The sequence below is a fragment of the Triticum dicoccoides genome, chromosome 2B, assembly GCF_002162155.2.
Source record: "Triticum dicoccoides isolate Atlit2015 ecotype Zavitan chromosome 2B, WEW_v2.0, whole genome shotgun sequence".
Lineage (NCBI taxonomy): Eukaryota > Viridiplantae > Streptophyta > Magnoliopsida > Poales > Poaceae > Triticum > Triticum dicoccoides.
This window is the reverse complement of record NC_041383.1, coordinates 50,861,805-50,868,112: the sequence shown is the minus strand read 5'-3', so window position 1 is coordinate 50,868,112 and position 6,308 is coordinate 50,861,805. Positions and strand designations below refer to the sequence as shown.

General features: G+C 58.7%; 1 pseudogene; it reads left to right on the top strand.

Annotated features, from left to right (window-relative positions):
- LOC119360407 overlaps positions 1-3,073 on the top strand; it is an 11,071-nt pseudogene extending 7,998 nt beyond the window's left edge.
- The last annotated feature ends 3,235 nt before the right edge of the window (positions 3,074-6,308 follow it).

Below are 6,308 nucleotides of genomic sequence, written 5' to 3'. Positions count from 1 at the left end.
GGCAGGGCGGCGGGGGCGACGGGGCCGCGGTGGCACCGGGGCGGGGGGCCGGTGGGGTGGCGGGGTGGTGGGGCGACGGGGCAGCAGAGAGTGGTGGGGGCGGCGGCGCGCGTGTGAAGAGGGAGAGAAACAGAGAGAGAGGGGCGGGGTGGGGCACGGCCGCTGTTAGATAAGTTAAATCTTTGCCGTCCGCCCCCCTTTGTCGTCCGCTTTTTTGCTCTTTGTCATCTGCTAGCAGACGGCAAAGAGGGGGGGCCGTTAAGTTTTTTTGAGCAGCTCATCAGTGGGGCCCCCTCCCTCTTTGTCGTCCGCTAGCCGACGGCAAAGCTTCTTTGCCGTCCGCTAGCAGACGGCAAAGAACTGGCTGATGGTAAATATGATCTTTGCCATCAGCCATCAGCCAGTTCTTTGCCGTCTGTTTTTTGGAAACTGATAGCAAAGACCTTCTTTGTCGTCCGCTAGCAGACGACAAAGAAGGGGCTGATGGAAAATCCTCTGATTCCAGTAGTGATGACGACGCCGTGCTCGTCCTCGCGCCCGCGCTTGCGGGCTTCCATATCCTCCAGGGCCCGGCGCTGCCGGACCATCTCGTCACGGAGGTAGTCGTCCCGCGCCCACTGCAGGGCGTCCTCACCGGAGAAGCCACGCCGGGCTATCTCCTCGTACTTCGGGGGGAGGCTGGACTCCGGCTTGGGCTCGACGAGGACAAAGCGGCCGGATGGGGGGTGGAGTCGCCGATGCGAACGCCGGAGGAGCTGTGGGTGCGCGAGCTGACCGACGTGTCCTGGGGCTCCGGCTTGACAGGGCGGAGGCAGGGAGAGCCCGACGAGCGGCCGGACGAGGAGGAGGACGCGCCGGGCCGCTCCATGCGCCTCGGCGTCCAGGAGCTCCCACGGCGGCGTGAGAAGGTCGGGGGAGCGGGGTACTCGAGGCGCGGCGTGTTGCCGCCCTTGATGTACTCGAGGACGGCCTCCAACGTGCGGTCGATTACACCCCACCACCGGCGCCGGCCCTCGGAGTTGAGCCTGCCGGAGGGCACAACGTCGTTCGTCACCTCGATCTGCCCGGCGTGTCGGCGGCGGAAATAGGGCTCCCAGAGCGGGCTGTCGGGGGTGTACCGCGGGCCTTCCCTCGCCGCCCGCGGCAGGGACGCGCGGATGCGTGCGATCTCCGCACGCCGCATCGCCCCGGTGGGCGGTGGTGGCACCGGCACGCCGCTGGCGCTGATCCTCCACGACCCGGGCACCCGCATGTCCGGCGGGGCCGGGTACTCGACCTCGAAGAGGAGGCGAGCCTCGTCCTCGTGCAGATGGCGGCGGCCGAAACCATTCGCCACCGCGCCGTCGCCTGGGAAGCGCTCGGCCATCCTTCTGAGCTGGAGACGGCGAGAGGAGGAAAAGGGAGAAGTGGGCGCGTCGGCGGTGTAGTGTGCGTGCGTATGTCCGGCGCGCTGGTTCTCGGCTTATATAGGCGGAAGCGCCACGCGGTAGGCTGGCCGGCGCGTTACGCGTGGCGAGAGACGTGGCGGCCGAGGGAACGCGCGTCGCCCGGACTTCACTGCGCCGCCCGTGAGGCATCAATGGAGGCTGACCGGCGCGGCAACGCGCGCAGCTTTGGCATTGATTCGCCACGGAAAACGAGGCGATGAAGACGACGAAGCGGCGAGAGGGGAGCCGAGTCGCTGACTCGGTTGGCCCACGACGCTTTCGCGCCATAAAAGATTTGCCCGGCGCCCCCGAGCGACCCCCAGCGCGCCGGGTTCGGGTTGGGTCCGCCGGCGCCAATTTCGGCCCGAGCCGGCGAAAAATGAGCCCCTGGGGCACGACTGGGCCGATTTTTTGGCGCCGGCGGCCGAAAAATCACCGGGGGGCTTGTTGGGGGCGCGGCTGGAGATGCTCTTAGACCCGGGCCTCGCCGCCGCCTTCCGCGACGCCGATTTCCTCTAGACCCGCAGCATGCGCTGCCCTCCCGCCGACCACCCTGGATGGCAGTTCGAATACAGCTTGAACGGCGAGATCCACATCGCCCACCGGAAGCAGTGAGCCAGCTACAGCCCATTCAGGCAGGCCCTGTCCCTCTTCCCCGACACCCAGATCTTGTCCGACGGCAGCTACCTTGAGTTCCACACGCTCTCCCACCAGGAGGAGCAGGGGCTGCAGCGCGTGGTCTGTGTCCGTCGCAACCGCTCGTGGACGCGGGCGCGCATCGCCGTGTTCTCATCACACACCATGAAGTGGCAGATTTTTCCATGGGTGGAAACAAGGGCCCTGGTGCCCAATGACGCCAGCTCCTTCAAACGTGGCAAGGTGGTTGATGGATTCGTGTACTGGACATTGGGGAAGGGAGCCTCCGGTATGCTAGTGCTCAATACAGCAACATCTCAGTTCTACCTAATTGATGTGCCGCCACCCTTGAAAGAAGGCTGGATGATCTTTACTACTCCCTCCGTAAACTAATATAAAAGCGTTTAGATCACTATTTTAGTAATTTAAACGCTCTTATATTAGTTTACAGAGGGAGTACATTCAAGCTTGGCAAGACCAAGGAAGGGAAGCTCTGTATCGTGCACTTAAATGTCGAGGGCGACATATATGACGAGGAGCAGAATCTTTTTGTTTGGTTGTGGGGAAAAGATGGTGATGGTGTGGAGAGATGGATGCTGGACAAGTCGTTTCCGTTGCGCAAGATTGTTGAGGTCATCAAGTGTTCAATGGTAGTTCATGCTGAAGCAAGAATTTTGGCTGTCATTGATGGCTTTGTGTACCTGTCGATCGACTGCCATGCGTACGCTGAATGTCAGAATTATAGTACTTCCCCAGAGTGGATATTATCATTATGCCTGGAAACAACAGAGGTGCATCAGCTCTATGAGGGCCAGTGTCAGAGTTATGTTTGTGTCCATCCCTACGTCATGTCGTGGCCTCCTTGTTTGGTACACAGCAAGGTAAGCCCATGCTTATGTGGGATGATGTCCGTGAAGTTTCTACCTACGGCGGACGCCCCCGGATCTGCAGTGGCGGCCCTTCTTGGCGAGGCAACGGCTTCCTCCTCGGCTGGAGCCGGTTGCGGGTGATTCTGGTCGGCGTGCTCGACCACGCGGGTGGTGAGCCACCGCCACCGGCGGGGGTTGGCTATGGCGCGGAGTCCCCCCTCCTCGTCGGATCTGAGGTTTGGTTCCCTCCTTTTTGACTCCCTCTGCACCCTGTCTCCAGTCTCTAGTGCCATGCGCGCCGGATCTGGAGCTGGTGTGTGCTCGGTGGCGAGGTCTAGGACTGCGGGAAACCGTTGGTTGGCTTGTCCGGCCCGGCGGCAGCGACGCCATAGGCGCCGTTCTTCCTCCTTGGAGGTGCAGCCGAAGGTCCTCCCTCCCCACCCCCGTTCTCCCCTCCCGGGTGAAAGCCCAAAATCTGGCTAGGATTGGGCGGCAACGGCGCGTCTCATGTCGTGCTCCTCCTTGGAGGTGCCGCCTGGGGAGGGATTGTGTTCGGGTGAGGTGGGTCAAAGGTTGGAGCTTTGGGCGGCTTTGGTTGTCTGGTGGTGGCGGTTCCGTCGGGATTGGCATGGCTGGCATTGTCTCCGTTCCCCTCATGGGTGGAGCACACTGGTTGCGACGTGTTTAGCACAAGGCTGGCGGTACGGCGCCTTCGATCCGGCGGTAGGGGATAGGGTTCCCCTTCCCAGCAACTGCAACACGTCCCGGTTGTGGACTCCCGGTTCTCTTTCTTCAATGGCCGACGGGTCTTGCTCCTCGACGTTCTGCGGTCCTCCTTGATGCCCTTGCTGGCCTTTCTTCAGCAGCTACTCCCGGTGGCCTTCATGCAGCTTACTGGTGTCCTAAGGTGCGGCAGTATGGAGGATGTTGTGTGCTCATTGGCTTTGGGGTGGTGCTCTGTGGTTGCTCCAGGTCTCGAGGTCGGCATCTCTTCTGCTCTAGGGTGAGCGCTTCTCAGGTCTGCTGGGTCGATGCCTTTCGATCCAAGGCGAGAGGGAAGGGTCCCTATGCGGCACGAGAGGAGGAAGATGCTTCGATCTCTTCATCCTAGGCGTCAGCCCAGTTCATGCCCACACTCTGTTTTAGCAGGTCCTCATCCTGCCTGATGGTCGCTTCCCTCGGTACCTGTTCGTTGCGGTCTTCTGCTAGTGCAAGCTTTGGGCTTTGTTTTAATTTTCTTTCAAGCTAGTGCGCGGCGTTGAGTTGTAAGCTCCCTAGAATGCCCCCTTGTATCATTGAGCCGATGTGGCCTGTTGTGTGTCTGTAATTTCTGGCCGGTTGATGGCTTTGTTAATTCAAAGTCGGGCTCTTCGCGAGCCTTCGTTCTAAAAAAAAGTTTCTACCTACTGGTTTGGTCTCTAGATTGCATGATGTTATGTTACTTTAGAGCACTGGGTTACCGTAGTTGTGTTAAATCTGTTATCAAACACTTAGTTTCAGATACATGACATGTCTGATTTGTTATCACCATTAGTGTATTTTCATGTATTTTTTACTAGAAGATTTTGTGCAGATTAAGCACAGGGTTATAAAGCTCTGCACTGCTGATATTTGTGTTTGGAAAATTTGTGCACTTAAGACTCCATGATAACTCCCACTAGGGCGACTCGGGCGGCCAGAAACCTAGCCGCCGCCGCCGCAAACTCCCTCCTCCTCTCCCTCCACCGCCGCCGGAAGACGCCGCCGGGCTAAGCCCGGGGGGCGACGGCGGTGGCGGAGGATCTCCTCTCTCGCGCGTCTCCGGGGTGGGGCGGACCCCAAGGCGTGTGGTGGCGCGACCGATCTAGGATCTGTGGCGCGGCGGATGGCTGCAGGCGGTGGGAGGCTGGCCCGTCCTCGGACGGCGACGGCTTGGTGCTGCGGATGGCCCTTCGGGCGGCGGCGGCGGCGGCGGTCAGCGGCGACCAGCTTGGCTGCGATGGCATGCATGCTGCCTTCAGATCGGCGACGGCGGCATGGAGGGCCTGCTGGTTTCATCGGCGACACCTTCGATCAGATCTGTTCTGAACAGTGCAGCCGGTGGTGGTGGTCGTCTCTTCCGTCAGAGGTGGTCAGCCTGAGGCTGGGTGTTCGGATCTCGGGATCCGTCATCTGGCACCAGCTGCGAGTCGGGAAGATGTAGTTGCCGGTGAAAACCGAGCCGACGGCGGGCGATGGCGGCGTTCCACGTCGTTACCTTGATGAAGGCATCGTCATGTGACTACCGTCGACCCACTCGTATTGCTCCGGGGGAAACCCTAGGATCTGGTGTTCCAAACCGAACAATGGCGGCACTGCGGTGTCGTTTCTCTCTTGGGAGCATCGTTTTATGGAGCAGCGCTGGAAGTCAGAGGTAGGAGGTGGAGCGGCTTCGTCTTGCACGGAGCTTCGATGGAGATGTCAAGTCATGCCTGACCGACAGGTGCTACACTTGGTCATGCCTGGTCGGTAGGTGCTACGCACGACAGATCCTCCAAGGGCTTCAAGCTGTGCTGGCTGGTGGTACTTGGCAGCATGGCGTTGAGGTATATCAGTGGCGACCGCGACGTGTTCAGCTATTTGCGCGCAGGGAGGAGGTGCCGTTGGGCGCCGTGGTGGCGTCGACGATAGCTGGACCAAGCAAGGTTGATGCATCAGTACAGTTCTGAAGATGGAGCGGTGGTAGTTAGCGGCGGCGGCCTCTGAGAGCACGCCGGACCAGTGTGTGCCCCAGACCCGGCAAGTGGCTAGGTTGGGGTCTCAGGTCTTAGATGTTAGGCTTGGCTGCGATGTCTGTTTGGTATTAGGCCCAGGTTATATGCGCCCCTTCATCAACTCGATAGGTGTATTGCTTAGACGGCGGCTTTAATCTTACTGTTGTATGACTTTGTAAGGTCTTGTTAGAATAATTAATAAAATGGCCGTATGCATCGCCCAGATGTAGAGGCCGGGAGTCATCCTCCTTTTCTAAAAAAAAGACTCCATGATAACTGCTAGCCCCTGCAAGATGGCTATTGTGGAGCATTTTACTTTTGTTGCTTGTGTTAAAGATAAAAGGTTGATATGTATCATTACAATCTATAGCCTTGCAGTTTAATTTTGCCAAGGCGCAGTTTAATTTTGCCATCGTAACTCTAGAATTCTGGCACCAACAGCAAAGAGGCTGTGATTTCATTAGCTTGAATTCGTATTTTTTTTCTTCTTCTGAAAATTATGGGTGCAAATCATTATGGTGTATGTTGAAATTCCAATCTTTCACGTGGATATATCCAGAAAGTCATTACTCCCGCTCTTTCGCCCGTTATAGTGCATTCTTTTTTTTAGAAGAACAGGGAGGCTCCTCCCTGCTTCCATTGCT